The sequence below is a fragment of the Lemur catta genome, chromosome 4 (genome assembly GCF_020740605.2).
Source record: "Lemur catta isolate mLemCat1 chromosome 4, mLemCat1.pri, whole genome shotgun sequence".
NCBI classification, from domain to species: Eukaryota; Metazoa; Chordata; class Mammalia; order Primates; family Lemuridae; genus Lemur; species Lemur catta.
In genome coordinates, this window is record NC_059131.1 from 8,837,327 (window position 1) to 8,852,933 (window position 15,607).

The 15,607-nt window shown below is 36.5% G+C and overlaps 1 long non-coding RNA gene across 1 annotated transcript; it reads left to right on the forward strand.

The window, feature by feature from the left end:
• The first annotated feature begins 2,694 nt into the window (after positions 1 to 2,694).
• LOC123636546 lies at positions 2,695 to 15,390 on the forward strand. The gene is made up of 3 exons (XR_006734588.1): positions 2,695 to 2,711; positions 2,878 to 2,939; positions 15,369 to 15,390. It is a non-coding gene; the product is annotated as an uncharacterized LOC123636546 (long non-coding RNA).
• Positions 15,391 to 15,607: the final 217 nt, after the last annotated feature.

Here is a 15,607-nt window from a genome sequence, read left to right on the forward strand (position 1 = left end):
TTAATATCTCTCACCAGTCTATCTGCTGACTCAGTTCTCTTCCTTTTCCACTTGTATAGACTATAGCTATCTTTTTAAACCCTAAGTGTTATAAAGCAGTACCCTGCACAGAACTTTTCAGTGGCTCCCTATTTCCTATTCCAAACTTCTCAGTGCTGCATATCAGGGAGATTACATAATTTATTCTCAAAACTGGGACACTTTGAGAATGTAAGAGGTAATAAAACCAATTAAAATGATGTGCTTATTGATTGACAAATTGGTGTTATTACATTGGTGAACCTAAAGATAGCTCTATTCAAATTATATTTTTAAATATAATCTTATTTTAAATAAATAAAAATGTAGTCATGGTAAAAGCAAGTTAAAAATAAGCATCATATTGTTTAGGACATAATAGTAATATAAAAGTAATTTTGTAACATATTTAATGTATTTTATTCAGTTTCTTAGGCATATCTTTCATTATTACTTCTATGTTATTGGCATTTTTATGAACAAGGTATATTTTTCCATAGAGTTTGGTACTTTAAGCATTTTAATAAAATATCTGGCAATCTTCATGAAAGTTGATTGCAATTAATAATTGAAAAAATTAATACTTCGCCTTCTTTAGTTTTCTCTGTAGACTGTATTTCTAATTTAGAAAATATTTTCTATATATGTGCTGAGGTAATTGGTAAGTTCAAAGCAAACTGTGTCAAATCAAAGATATCCTCAATTCTCTTATTTTTTATAAGAAATATAAAATTAGTTCCTAATATGTTCACAGGAACTATCCTTTTTGGTTTTATCTGGTTAGTGTAGCTTTCTTTGAAAAATATTTTTACAAGACATTGTCAAATTAGTTATATCTATGATTTTTTCACATAATAAAATGTTTAAAAATCATTGGCCTTTTCAGTTTCATTTTATACCTATACAGAAAACAAGTTTAACTACCCAAATGAGTTACTATTAAAAATATAATTATAGAATTTCAAAATTAAAGCCTCTGTGTCATTTTGGCTCACAAAGTTTAATTTATCTCAAGTTGATGGAGAAAGAATTTTCATTGTCTTCTTTCTTGCAAGCTTTATTTTCAATAATTATGATTTGCTAAAAGCACAAAAGGTGAAGTTTTTTGGCCCTTTAGATTGATATGATTGCTTTCTTATTTTTTAAAAGAAAAACGAGTTGATCTCCCCTTAATTTTTCTGTGTTCATGAAGCCTTTTCTTGTTGTTGGGGCTCTTTAAATTAGCCTCCTTATCATTTTACATTAAGATTTATAGAGTAAATACAATAAAAATAGAAAATATGAATATTTGTGATTTATATGATTGATGCAGTATAAATAATAGGCAGAATTAACTGCTACCTGACTCTTACAAACTTAAATGCTAATTTAATAGGTTTCTTTCCTCCTGAAATCTCCTTTCTATATAAAGGAATGAATACAATCAGTGAAATTAGTTAAATGTATCTTTTCTTAATCTAAATAATACCAGAGAGCGAGTAAAACTGAAATATTTTTATGTTCACATAGATCATAATGAGATTTGAATAACATTAATAATTTCATATTATGTTTAAATCTGGAATTAACATTAGATATCATCTAATCCCATATTTTATAGATAAAGACATTTAGGATGAGATTTGAATGACTCAAATAAGTCGATTCCCTTGCACCATGACAAGAATATTTTAAATTTATCAGTATGATAATGGGGAGGGCCAACATAGTTAGAAAGAAGCAGTCTTTTAGGAAATACAGAAATGTATTCAAAAGTATTTAAATTTAGTCTATTTACTACGTCTTTGGCCTGTAGCCTTTTGACCATTTAACCATTTTAGGACTTAATTTTCTAATAAAAAATGACATTCTAAATAAATCAGTATCATTGGTCCCACATCTGTTACATAATTTGGATCAATTTGCTGAAATATTTATTAAGCAACTAACATTTGTAGCACTTACGGGGCACTAAATTTTAGAAATGAGGAGGAGATAATGAGAAAATAAAACATGCTTTAGTTCTAAACCCTTATTCTTGTACCTTCATGAAAAAGCGTTTGTCCCCTTAAGGTGGTATCAGAATAATGAGGAAAAGCCAAGCTACATGCAAACAAGGATGAATGTTCAAAGAAATCTTTTGAGTTGCTAAAGGTCTCATCGTTAATAAAATACTCAAATTTTAAGTTTAGCATGTGGAGAATGTATTGGGAAGATGGGTGGGGAGTGAAAGGTAGCATAAGTTGTTATTATAGGAAGGAGCGGAACATGTAAGACTTGTTAGGGGAAGGAGTGGGGCTGAATCCCAAGTTGACATGAGGTGGAAGGCCCACTTAGTGCCCTGCTGTCACAGTCCCCTGACCTCATCTATGACAACATTGTACTCACCTCCATTTTCTCCACTGACTCCTATGGGCTTGGTCTGAGCTTTGGCGTCACCTAAACTGCTCAAACTCCGAAGCCAGGAAGAGTGGCTGATCTCTACTTCCACTGCATCTGCCTTTCAACATTGTTAAGACCTTTTGCCCTGTACTGTTTCCTCAGTCGCTAGCCTTTGCTTCTCTTCGTTCCTGTTAGGCTGGTTGGAGGTTCCCAGGGAACTTTCCCTTTAAACTGGCCCCACCCCTCCGAGAGCCCGCCCAAACCCGGCTATAAAAGAAAGCCCTAGCCGGCCTCCATTCTGGGAGCGACACCATCTTGGCCTCAGCGCGTGGGTAAGCAGACTTTAAACTAAACAGCTTTAAACCTGTCCCAGCCTCGTGCCTTCCCCCCTCAGCATTTCCAACATTCCCCATTCTGCTGAAATTGCAGGGACTGTTAAAAATGTTCCACACTCTGACTGCATATCAGAACTGTTTGCATTTTTTTTTCTAATTGCAGATTTTCGTGTACAGATTTTCGTGAGACTCCTTACTCGTGGAATAAAGACCCTTCGCCACAAGGTAGGTCACAGCTTGTGAATTACTTGTCTATGTTTTTAAAAATATCTACAGGTTATTTTGGTGGTAATCCAATATTCTAACTGATGTATCACTCACATCTTATACTTCCTTCTCACTTTTTTCTTTCCCCCTCTGTCAAAATACTTAAACAAGTCTACCCCTGAGCACAAGGCATCTCAAGGAAAAAAAAAAAAATAACCAAACCGTTTATTGTCATTAAAAATCTGTGATCTTTACCAAAACCTTGACTGTCAATTAGCAGAGGCAAATTGTTTTTTATTTTCTGGTAAGTTTGGCCTTCTGTTTTTTTCAGTCTGTTTTTTCAATTATTTACTCTGTACAAGTGTCCTACCCAGCGTTCTCCCTTTCTTTAATCAGGTGGCTTTTTCTATAATTTCCTCGCACCAAGCAGGGATTGGCATATGCTTCTTTTTATCTTAGCAGTAGGAGCAAGACCATTCTTCCAAGTGGGACCTGTGCTTCTAGGTCCCTTCTTAACCCGTCTCCACAAGGACGTTACCTTACTCATTATTAGATCATCTGTTCTATTAGCATTTGCCTTCTGCTTCTCCATGGCCAGGGCTTTCTTCCCATTGGCAGATGAAGATCAGGATGTTTTATATTCTTAAAATATGACCAATATTAACATGACAACCACAGCTACTTTTACTCAGCATCTCCCAGCTTCCATGCTCTCTCCTCTTCACAAACTCTTAAAGTTCTAGTAAAATTCTTCTATACAACTAGTCCAATACACTTGTTGATCTCAAACTGTTGCCATAGTTTGCCTCAGCGGCATTTCACTCTGTGCCTTCCTTCTTTACAAATCTCATTTGGCTCCAAGGACACTGCCTTCCCCTGGCCTTTCCATTTCAAATTCTTCTGTGTCTTTTACCTATTGTTTAAATTGATGTTTCTCAAGAATACAATTCCAGGCTCTCTTGTCATCTTTCTCTGCATCTCCTTTCTCTCACATCACACTGTAATCTAATTGATTAAGAGTCTGCATCAAATAAGAGCATATAATTTCTCTAAGGGCAGTGATACTCATGTCTTATTTGTGCATATCTTAGCTCGACAGTAAGTGGCAGACTTTCTGGTACATTGCAAGTGTTCAATAAATGTCTGCTTAATGAATATTTGCATAAATAAGTGAATACTAGCTCTGAGTACAATGAAGCTACCTCGTTTACTATTTGTTTGTAATTTTCTTAAATTCTCTGGAGTGTCAGTTTCTTCACTTGTAAAATTCCCTGTACTATTTAAATTCCTTGTGCTTTTCTCATGAAGTTTCAATAAAATATTTTGTGCCATGCTTGTGCTTCACATAAACTAGATGCAGAACTGATCCTGTTTAGTTTATACAATTCCTTTACTCACAACAACTGAGAGTAGCACAGTCTAGAAACATTCAGCTTCATTAACCTATTGGACAACAGGAGGAAGGGCACCAGGGAGGGAACTGAATGATCCCTAAAGCATAGGAGTGGGAGGAGACTCAATTGGAGCCGTTCATCCTTCACATGGAAGAGACGTTTTCAGGAGCACCAAATTCCTCATACAACAATGAAAGATATAAACCATCATTTGTTCTGGACATGTATTGAACAGCTTTTCTTATAAAACCCAGCCTGTTTTATGGAGGCAACTGGAAAGAACATTAACTATTGATGAGGTATTTAGAGAGGCAAGAAGGTGAATGAGATAAGATATTGTTGATAGGAGGAAACAGCTGAGTACAATGGTTTTCTCCCTCAAGCAATGAACACATCAAATCAGAAAAACTCAGAAGTTCAGATTGATTGGAACCAGACTCAATTAAAAAAAATAATAAAAATCTTAGCAGGCTGAGCTGCTGTACATTGCATATCTGTGGAGCAATAGAGGTAAGAGAGGAAATAGCACTGCCCTGGAAGTGAAGAAATAGTCTATGGTTTCTCTGAGTCTGTCTCCTATTATGAAAAACAGTGAAGTTGGACTACATAATTTCAAAGATCCCTAAGGTTCCGAAATCACATAACTCTATTACTGCAATTAACCCCTCCCCAAAGTGTAACTCTTGATAAGATAGGAATAGCAAGACACTCTTTCTCACATTTATATCATTGCCAAGGAAACCAACTAGAAATAAAAAAAAATGTATGTTTTACTTAGTATCAGAGATTAATAAGATGACTTTGTGTAAAAGTCCAGATAGGTTAGCTCCTAAATTACATTCAGACCAATTAACAGAACATATGAGCCATTTCTCCCAATATTTCTGATAATATGTGCATTAAATTTCCCAGTTTTAGCTCCTTTGGTGGTTACTGAATATAACACAGTTTATGTGTGTACTTGTGATCAATTCCCTTTTTTTCTTTTTAAAGTAACTTAAAGAACATGTGTGTTTGTGTTTATTTTTGTTTTTTCCTCAAATTTAGGGTCTGGATTTTTCAATCTTTAAAGAGAAGAACTTGGGTAACTTGATTAATGATGATTATTAGATGAAATATTTTAGTTCTGAGGAAAATCACTAATGAAGATCCCAAATGACTGGCATGTTTCAGTTTTTGAAATATGAGGCCTATCTAAATTATACCTTCAAAGTCTATACTAGAACTTCAGTGAGCAAAAGACCTAGGACAGCTTCCTAGTAGACACTGCAGACTCCTCAAGGGCAGGGCAGAACCTTGTCATCTCAATCCCCCAGTTTATCGTAAAGATCCTCTACTTCATAGGTGCCAATAAAATGCTGCATGTGTGTGTCCAAAGAACAGCCATCTATTTAATTAGATTTAATCTAGGAGACAGCAGTGCAGAATAAAATGAGTAGAGTAGCAACTCAACAATAAGTAAAAGCATTGTTTTGGCCTTTTTTTTAAAAAAGGTATCACAAAGAATTACATATTTCAAGGAGAAGTTGAAGAATGTTCCAGTGGTTAAATAAGTTGTATCCTTTCCAACTAAATCCTGTCATGTAACATTGGCTTAGTAGATGTGAGTTTGATATATGAAGTATCAATTTTGGGTGATGGATCTGACAGATTATTTCATTGGAAAAATAAGTAAAGGTTAAAGAAAATGTATTTTTAAATGGTATTTTCTATACCAAAACATTAGAGACTTTATTAGTCTTAGGATTCTCCAGAGGAACAGAAATACTAGGAGACATATATATGTCCAAGTACATAGCTCCTAAATTATATTCAAACCAATTACCTGAATATATGAGCCACATCTCTCTTTCTCTCTATGTATATGTGTGTGTATATATACACACACACATACACATATATATACATACATACACATATATATATATGTGTGTGTGTATATATATATACACACACACACACTCATACATACACATACACATACTCTCTTGGTTATAAGGAATTGGCTGCTACACTTATGGAGGCTAGCAAGTCTAAAATCTTTAAGAGTTGGTATTCCAATCTCAGTCTGAAGGCTTCAAGCTTCTGTAGAGCCAGGAAGAGCTGAAGGCCATCAGGCAGGAGAATTCTTTCTCACTTGGAGGTGGGTCATCCTTTTGTTCTATTAAGGTCATCAACTGATTGGCTGAGGCCCACCCAATTAGGGAGGGCAATCTCCTTTACTCAGTCTATTGTTTTAAATGTTACTTTAATTCAAAAACCTCACCAAAACATCCAGGGTGATGTTTTCTCAACTGTCTGGGAATCCCATGGTCCTGTCAAGTTGACACATACAATTAACCATCCCAGAGACTAACAAACAAAAAAAATAAATCTCTCTAATCTTACAAATGCAGGAAAAGAGCCAGAGGGGTAAGAGAGAAGAGTGACAAGCCTAGGACACAAAGCTAGGTGGAGGCAAGGTTAGGCCAAGAAACTAGACTCCGGTCTCTCAGACACAGGCAATTTTCATTGCTCCAGGCTGCTTCCTTTAAAGGTTGGTGTCTAAGGTAGAGGTAAAGTAGACAAGCAAAGACTTGACATGTTCTTTACAGCAAATGCATGACAAGAAATTTTACATACTTCTATTTGTGAACAAAACAGAACAAAAACAAAATAAAATCTTCTAAGTTTACTTTATGTTCTTTAAATTTTCTCAAAGATCTTTGCTTTTTGTCTTTAATTTGTGTTAACTGTCAGGAATCATTTGTAACACATGAAAAGGACGATTACTGAGCAATAAAAATGTGTTTAAATATGAGTTGTATTTTTTTTCATTTTTATTTCTTTCATTGTCTCCTAAACCAGCTATGTCAACTGTTACCTAATAGAAGGACAATCAAAATAATGTGAACCATGTCAGAATTGGCCTCCAAGAGGATTAATTTTATTACTATACATTATAATTTATCAAATGCTAAGATTTAAGTCTTTGATTTTTGATATTTTTGGGATTTTGATTTTCACAATATGACTTCCATAGTATATAATGCAATTATCTGCTGATCAGTTAGTAATAAAATACCAATTGAATATTTTTTTTTATTGATAATGTATGGAAAAGTCTGTGCCTCTTTCCAAAATGATGGTAAAGTGAGAAATTTCTCAATAAGTGTATTTTATTGTGTATCACAGCATAGAGTCTGAGATCTGTACTATCAGCCCATTTAGAATGTGTTCTGTATGAAAACTCAAGGCCCTTCACACGTTTCCTCTACTTATGGAAGTCAGAGGGAGAGAGAATCAGGAGATACTGGTTGCTACAGAAAATATTTTCCTGATAAAAATCTACATAATTGTTTAAGGAAAGGAATCATCACTGAGCAGTCTACAGTGTTTCTAGAAGGGAATTAAAGCATTAAATAAACTAATTTTAAACATGTGACACAGATGTGCTAGGATAGATGTGCTAGGATCATTTAATCCTTATAACCACTAGAGGTAGATATTAACTTCTCCAACCGTAATTATGAAAAAAATCAAACTTAAGAGAGATTTGGTGACTTGCATGATATAGAGCTAGTAAGTCACAGAGAAATAATACTAACAAAATATTGTTTAGTTCTAAAGCACATATTTTTTGGCAGAGAAATATCATCGGTATGTTTTTAATATGCTGGAGCTGGAGCAGAGAGCTTCATCACAGTACAGGGGGAATGATCATATCATAGCACTCAGAAAGGTAAACTAGATCTACAATTATTGTTTCTACATTAGAGACAATAGCCTCCAGGTGGCAGCTATAGACTGTGGTCCAATGACAGTATTGCTTGTGTCCCCAAGGTATTGTTTCTCTTTGGGAGCCAGAACCTTTAAACCTGCAATGGCCAGTGTTGTAGAAATGAGACAGACAACATGGCCAAGATTGGAGTAGATGTTTCTATTTACACAAGGACACTTTGACTTCCATCCCATGGTTCCCAGGCACATACCTTCCACCTATGGGGGCACAGTGACAAAAATTTCTTTGGTTTGAAGAGTGTACTACATCTCAGAAGATTCTGCTCTATCTCATAAAGTATCACTTACAAACCAATGGTTCGTTGAGTGTTTAGTAGGCTGATCTAACTTTCTACCAGACTATCAGTTTCTGGGTAGTATAGTATGTGATATAGCCAGTAGAACCCAAGGTCTGGGCCCACTTCTATACCTCCATTGCTATAAAATACATCTTTTGGCCTGATGGGATATTCTGTGGGCTGTGTACCAGTGGAACAAACACTCTAAGTGCTTAGATAATGGTGCTAGCTGAGACCCTGAGGACAGGAAAGGCAAAACCATGTCCAGAATGTGTGTCTATTTCTTTTGATATGAAATGTTGATTCTTCTAAGATAGAAAGGCTCCTATATAAATAACTTACTAATAAGAAACCTGTTGGTCTTCTTAAGGGATAATGCCATATTGGGGACTCAGGGTTAGTCTCTGCTCTTGGTAGGTTAGATATTTAATGACACCAGTAGCTAATATGTCTTAGTAAGTGGAAGCTCATACTCTTGGATCCATAGCTTCCATCCCTGTCTCGATGGTCACTTAGTGTATAAGTCCATTGTACCAGTACTAGAGTAGCCAAGATAGAGACTGGCTAAAGTCTGGTAGCTCTGCCATTTTGTCTACTTGGTTGCTGGAACCACCTGACCTTGTTAATAAGCCACAAAAGTAGTAAGGCCACATAAAACCCAGCCTGTGATGGGTAACTATAGCTGCATGACTATTTGAGGACTCATAATCAGGTTGTCTGACTCTAGTAGAACCTGATAGAATGCCAAGAGCTATTTTTCAAATGTTATTAATTTTCTGATATGGTTGGCCCTGTCTTGTTGCAGAACTCTAGTAGTGTGCATTTTTATTTTCCCACTAGTGCTTAAAATAAACTCTTCAAAACATCTTTTCCCACCAATGATATTTATCATATCATTGTAATGTCATGGTGTCTGCTACAGCATATGGTCCAAGCCTCAAGGATACTTGTAGCACAGCTTGGATTTACTGAAAAACTTTTTCCTCCTTTGAGCTCCTTTCAAAGCTGGCAAAATTTTGTGTCACACAGTATATAAGTCAAAATGGTTCTCAAGGGTAAAATACAATATTCTGCTAAGAACTATAAACAAGCTACTAGGAACTGGTTTTTTTTTTTTTCCTTCTTAGGGGGTGCAGGAGGTACAATATACTGTCCTTTACTTTCGGAAGATATAGTATGCCCCAGATTTCTGATATTCCTAAAAGCTTTACTGATGTGGCAGGTCCTTGAGTCTTGGTAATGTTTATCTCTTACCCTGTGGAGGATAAATGTCTTACCAAGGCCTTCAACATGTTGACCACTTCTTGCTCATTTGAGCTGAACACATGCTTTCATTGATATAATCCACACTGTGTTATATTAAGGAACTACCAGATGGTGCAGATCTCTTTGTACTATATTGTAATAGAATCAGAATATTTAACAGAACCCTGGAGCAGAACTTGAAATGTATACTATCGTCAGTGCCATGTGAATGCAAACAGTATCTAATCCTCATTTCTAATAGGGATGGAAGTCATCTGCCACATCAGTGGCTATAGCCAACGTACCAAAGGTCATATAATATCTGCTCTAGCCAGAATACCCAGTCTGCCACAGCAGCAGTAATTGAGACTACTGACAACCTGGTTGAGTGTGCGGGAATTTACTGTCATCTTCCAATTCACACCTTTTTTTTTTTTTTTGGTACATATTGTTGAAATTCATGGAGATATGAAAGGAAGGATGCAGGAACTCCTGCATCACTCAGTTCTCTAAAAGTGATACTGATTTCTGGTCTTTAACCTGAGATGTGATATTGGTTTTGATTTTTTTCATCCTGGCTGAAATGAGATGGATCAACTTTAGAGGCCTCCACTTGACCTTCTCCTGTGTGATATTAATAGCTACAATCCCAAAGGCTAAGGAGCTGCTTTTGGACTTGTGCCAATAAGCAAGTGTGTCTCTTTAAGGACTGTGTACATGACCAGTTTGGGTCTATGATTCAATGTACCAAATTTGAGCCAGACATGGACCAGGATTTAATTTATGGCTACCCCCCCAAATGCCCCTAGTCTAATAGGGAGGCCATGATGATACTTTGGTCATCTTTGTTCTTTTCTTCAACAGTGCTGAAAAGTTTGGAGTATTCTTTACCCAGTATACAGTTAATCAAGTAAATGGCTGTAGCTCCCTGTAGGCAAGGACAAGGAAGCAGTATCACGTACATTTGCAATGTTTGAGGCTTTCTGGTCCTGGTGACCCGGCCTCTCATTTAATCTATCAATTCTGAATCTGAGATCTCATTCATATTTTGACACTGGGAAAGGAATCTTAAATTTTTATTGGGATGAAAGCTTTCAGCCTCCTGATTATCCACCCTTGATTTCTGTTGATTGTACAGATTGAGTGGTACACCCCTGCTGCCCACATATGTTGCCCATAGGGATGTCATATTTTATTAACCGTCTCTGTAAGTTTTTTCAGGCTGCCTACATGCCTCTCCATCACTGCTACTCATTGCAATAATTATGGCCCTCTGGCTTTTGATAGTTGAGTGATAGCTCCTACCCTCTCTTGCTGTGGATGCCCTGTCTCACCCATTGCCAACAGTAGTCCAGTGCCATGACAACATCTACTACCATCAGCACTGGCTCACAGAGCACAGCCTCCACCAAACTCCTAAGTAATGCTTTGTCCCTCTCACCAGTGAGTTAGATGTTGCTTTGGTAAACGGTGTATCCTTTGTGACCTCCCATGGAATTTAGTCTTCTAGAGTTTTGCAGGCTGACATACTACGTCCACTGTGTATGTTACTTCTCTAAGTAGTTCAGGTGTTTTTTCCCTACCATCTGTCATTGCAATTCTGATTGTCCTACTACACTCTCTGTGTACCATTCCTTTGTCCATGCTTCTAGAAGCCATCCAAATGATATGCTTGTACAATCTCCTGGAGTCTGTACTAGGGTGTTAAATCTCGTATCCTGAAAAAGTGCTCGAAGATCAATAAACTATCCCTTAGCCATCGGGTGACCTAATCCCCTAAAAATTCAGCCTTATGTATATTTCCACAGCTTCTTCTAGTATGTGCTATAGTCTTTAGAAATTTTCTTCCTTTATCAGGCCCAGCATGTCCCCACTTGGGTTGTGTTCTAGTAGAATGTTAACTGCTAGTCTAATGACCAGGTCATGAGGAAAGGGCAGATCCTGAGAAGGGTCCAGGTTGTCTTGTGGAAGAGAGGCCTCTGCATGTCTTCAAGCTAAAGGAATGTGCCACTTTTGCACACTCAGGGAGTTCCAAGGAAATTCAGATTAAATTAATTTATGGAGAATCAACACTTATGTCTGTATCCCATATGTCAGGACCCTGTTCCATTCCAACCAGTGCCTTGGCCTTGGCATAACAGACGTTCCTATATTAAGAGTTTAAACTTCTATGGTATACTTTCCATGATATGTGTTTACCACGGAATGCTACTCAGTCATGATGAAGGATGACTTAATGCCTTTTGCAACAATTTGGATGAAACTGGAGACCATTCTTCTAAGTGAAGTATCTAAAGAATGGAAACATAAATACCACATATACTCCTTGATAAATTGGAACTAACCAATGAGCACATATGTGCATAGAGGGAAGTAAAACTCAATGGAAATCAAGTGGGGTGTGGAGGGGGGAATGGGCAAACACCTACCTAATGGGTACAGTGTACACTATCTGGGAGATGGGCACACTATTAACCATGATTCAAGCATTATAAAAGTGATCCATGTAAACAAAAATATTTGTACTCACGTAATACTTTGAAATTAAAAGAGTTTAAACTTCTTTTGGGCTTAGCTCCTCTTAAGCTTAAGTTCTGGTACTTGTTCTCAGCTTTCTCTATTACTGCAGAGAATAAGGACCCCTTTTATATGCTACCAAAGAAGACTTCTGAGTTTAACATTTAGCTTTGAATTGCCAATTAATTAAGTTCAACATTTTATTATCTTTTTTTCTTTAGCAAGAGCCATCTTATTTCGTTCTTCTTACAGTTACTATTTCATCTGTTTCTCAAATCTCCAATAAATTGCACCAGCCCATGAATTCCCCACCACACACAGACTGTTATCCTTATTAGTTCAGAAGTGGGGAAATTTCAACAATTTCATTGTCACCTTGTGCCTTTTACTTACTACCAGTTATGGGGTCCTCCTTGCCAGTGGGGTGGCAGGTGATCCAGCTCCAAATTGTATCCTCTCCTTTTATCTTTTCTAGTCCCAACCATCACAATTTGAGTTCTCTGAAATAGCATTACAACTCTTGGAAACTGGAGTTAAAGGGTGTCTTAATCTGTTTAGGCTGTCATAACAAAATGGCACAGACAGTGTGACATGAAATTTATTTTCTCATATTTCTAGAGGCTGAAAAGTCTAAGATCAAGTTTCTGGCAGGGGTTGGTTTCTGATGAGGGCTCTCTTTCTGGCTTGCAGAAGCTGTCTTCTCACTGTGTCCTCACACGATGGAGATAGAACAACTTCAGGTGTTTGTTTCTCTTTTGTAAGGACAGCAGTTCTATCAGATCAAGGCTTCACCCTATGACCTCATTTAACTGTCGTGACTGCTTCAAGGCACTAGCTCCAATAGTCACATGGGGGTTAGGGCATTCAACATATGAACTTGGAGGGGGGGATGGCAGTCACACTCAGTCCATAGGAAAAGACCAGGCTTTGTTATCCCTGAATCAGTCAGTCACTGGATGTTGGCCACCTGGGAATGTACAAGGTCCTAGGGCATTTCCAAAGAAGGCTGACAACTGAGATGCACCTGCTGACAGTCTGTGCAGCACACACCACATGCCCCGTTAGCGTTATTGCCCTCAGTTGAGGAGAACTCCCTCACACAGGCCGTGATTCCTTCCTGGGGGCAGCCTGCATGTGATGAGAGATTGAGAGGGGTCTAAAGGGCCAGTCGCATTGCCCAAATGCAGGACAGTTCCCAGGGCTTTCCCAGCTCCACAACTGCCACAGGGTTTCCTGAATCCTCATTGTTACTGTTTCACAGACTACTTCTCTTTCTCTCAATCCTGCCTCCTTCCCTCCCCTCTGCAGATGTTGGTCCTTGGAGGACTCCCTTGAAAACTTCCTGCACATGAATCTCCATTGCAGAGTTTGCTTCCACAGGGGAACCCAGCCAGTGCTCTTGAAAATCAATGCATTTGTTTATTTTTAATGCTTTTTAAAAAAATTACTGTGATAAAATATGTGACATAAAATGTATCATTTTAACCATTTTTAGTGTATAATTCAGTGATCATTACACACTGTATGCTTGTATCAAAATATTACATGTAACCTATAATTATATACAACTATTATCCATCTACAATAATTAAAACGCTAAAAAAACTAAAAAAGAAAAAGTTCTAGAAATGTATAGCAGTGATGGTGGCACAACATTGTGAATACATTTATTTTGAAAATGAAAGAATTTTAAAGCAATGAAGGTTTCTTGGTTGCACTCAGGTCTTTACATATCAAAAATTACATAAAAGTCTACAATAATAGTAGCCATATAAAATATATCCACAAAATGTATGTTAAGCAAGTTACCAAAATGTCATAAATATATAATTATAATCACCATTAAATATGTATTATGCAACAGTATCATTTATGCAATAAGCTCTCTTATGAACCAGCAATTTGCACTTGGAAATGCGAAGTCAGTGAATCACAGGCTTAAAAATTGAAATTCAAATTAAATATCTTCTTTATTCAAAGTCATATATCATGCTGAAAATATCTTGTATTTTTATTGGAAAAGAACTCTTTAAGAAAGCTCTAGAGAATTGTTCAACCTGATAATTATAATTGCATATACATTTCTTAGTATTATTGATTAAATTTATATTCTACTATTCCATTCAGCTACATATAGTCACAACAAAACTATTTTACATCATTATATATGCCTCTCTTGATATAGTAAAAATGCTGCTGACAATTGATTGGACAAGATGGTCCATAAATTCTTTACAGCATCCGAATCCCAAAAGGTCATTGCATACTATGCATATATTTTGAGTCTTCCAAACCCTTCCCATTACACAGAAAGAAAAAATAAAAATATTACCCAGGCCACCCGAACTCAGTGTCATGTATATGAAACTCATATTCTGTTTTAATTCAATCAGATTTTTCACAGGTGGTATTGTTTTGTGCTTATAAACTCAGTCTCTACTGTCAGAAATGAGGTTTTGATTCTGTCTGGCTACTTGCTGGTAACTTTCAGCAACTTAATTTCCAAGCCTCAGTTTCTTTATCACTAAATCACAACTGATAATGACAGTGTATATACCAAAGAGTTGTTTGTAGAATGATACGAGATGATGGGTGTAAAATGATTACCCCAGTGTCTGACATGCAGCAAGCAGTCAAGAAAGACGAGCTGCTGTTACTGTGCCTTTCACTTACCTTTTATAAAATAGGTTTTGTATATGAAAAGCATTTCAGAAACTATAAAGCATTAGGTATAATTAAAGGATTATTAAGCTACTACCACCCAAGTCATAGCTCCATGATTAATTATGAAAATTAGTATCTGTCACTGTGCCAAAGACTAATGTAATTATATATTAACCATCCTCAAAACAGTCTTAAAATTAGGTTTCATTTTCTCCTACATATAGATGAGAGATTTGAAAATCAGAGGGGTAAACGATTTGTCCAAAGTTAGACATCTGGCACATAATGAAACCAAGTGTTAGATTTATATTATTTTGAAATCAAAGTGTATAGTTCCTTTCTTATACTATTTTAGCTTTATAAACAAACTGGTGAAAATAATGGCAAGTAATTGCACTACTTACTCTATAAATCTTCCGTCAATGTCAACATTTAAAGCCTATTTAATTGGTGACTTTCTCACGCCTTACACTCTCACTTAATCTGAGAAATGTTACACAAAGGGAAGTTGTAGCACACTATGAGTTTTTATGTAGTCCAATTTATAATTTCTATGTTCTTAATCTCAGAGTTGTTGGTAATGTTATGCCCCATAAGGGGTCACCAGACTGTCTACTGGCGAAATACCAGAATGATGAAAACTGAGTGAGTATTCATGGTCTTGTTCTTCAACAGAGACATTGTCATTTTGTGACTTGACATGATTGTTTGCTGGTAACATAGCAAAGAAGTATTAGAAGAGCAGTCATTAAGAAATTGTACTTTCTTAGTTTTTTTAAATTTATTTCTTCTTCCTTTTCAAAATAAA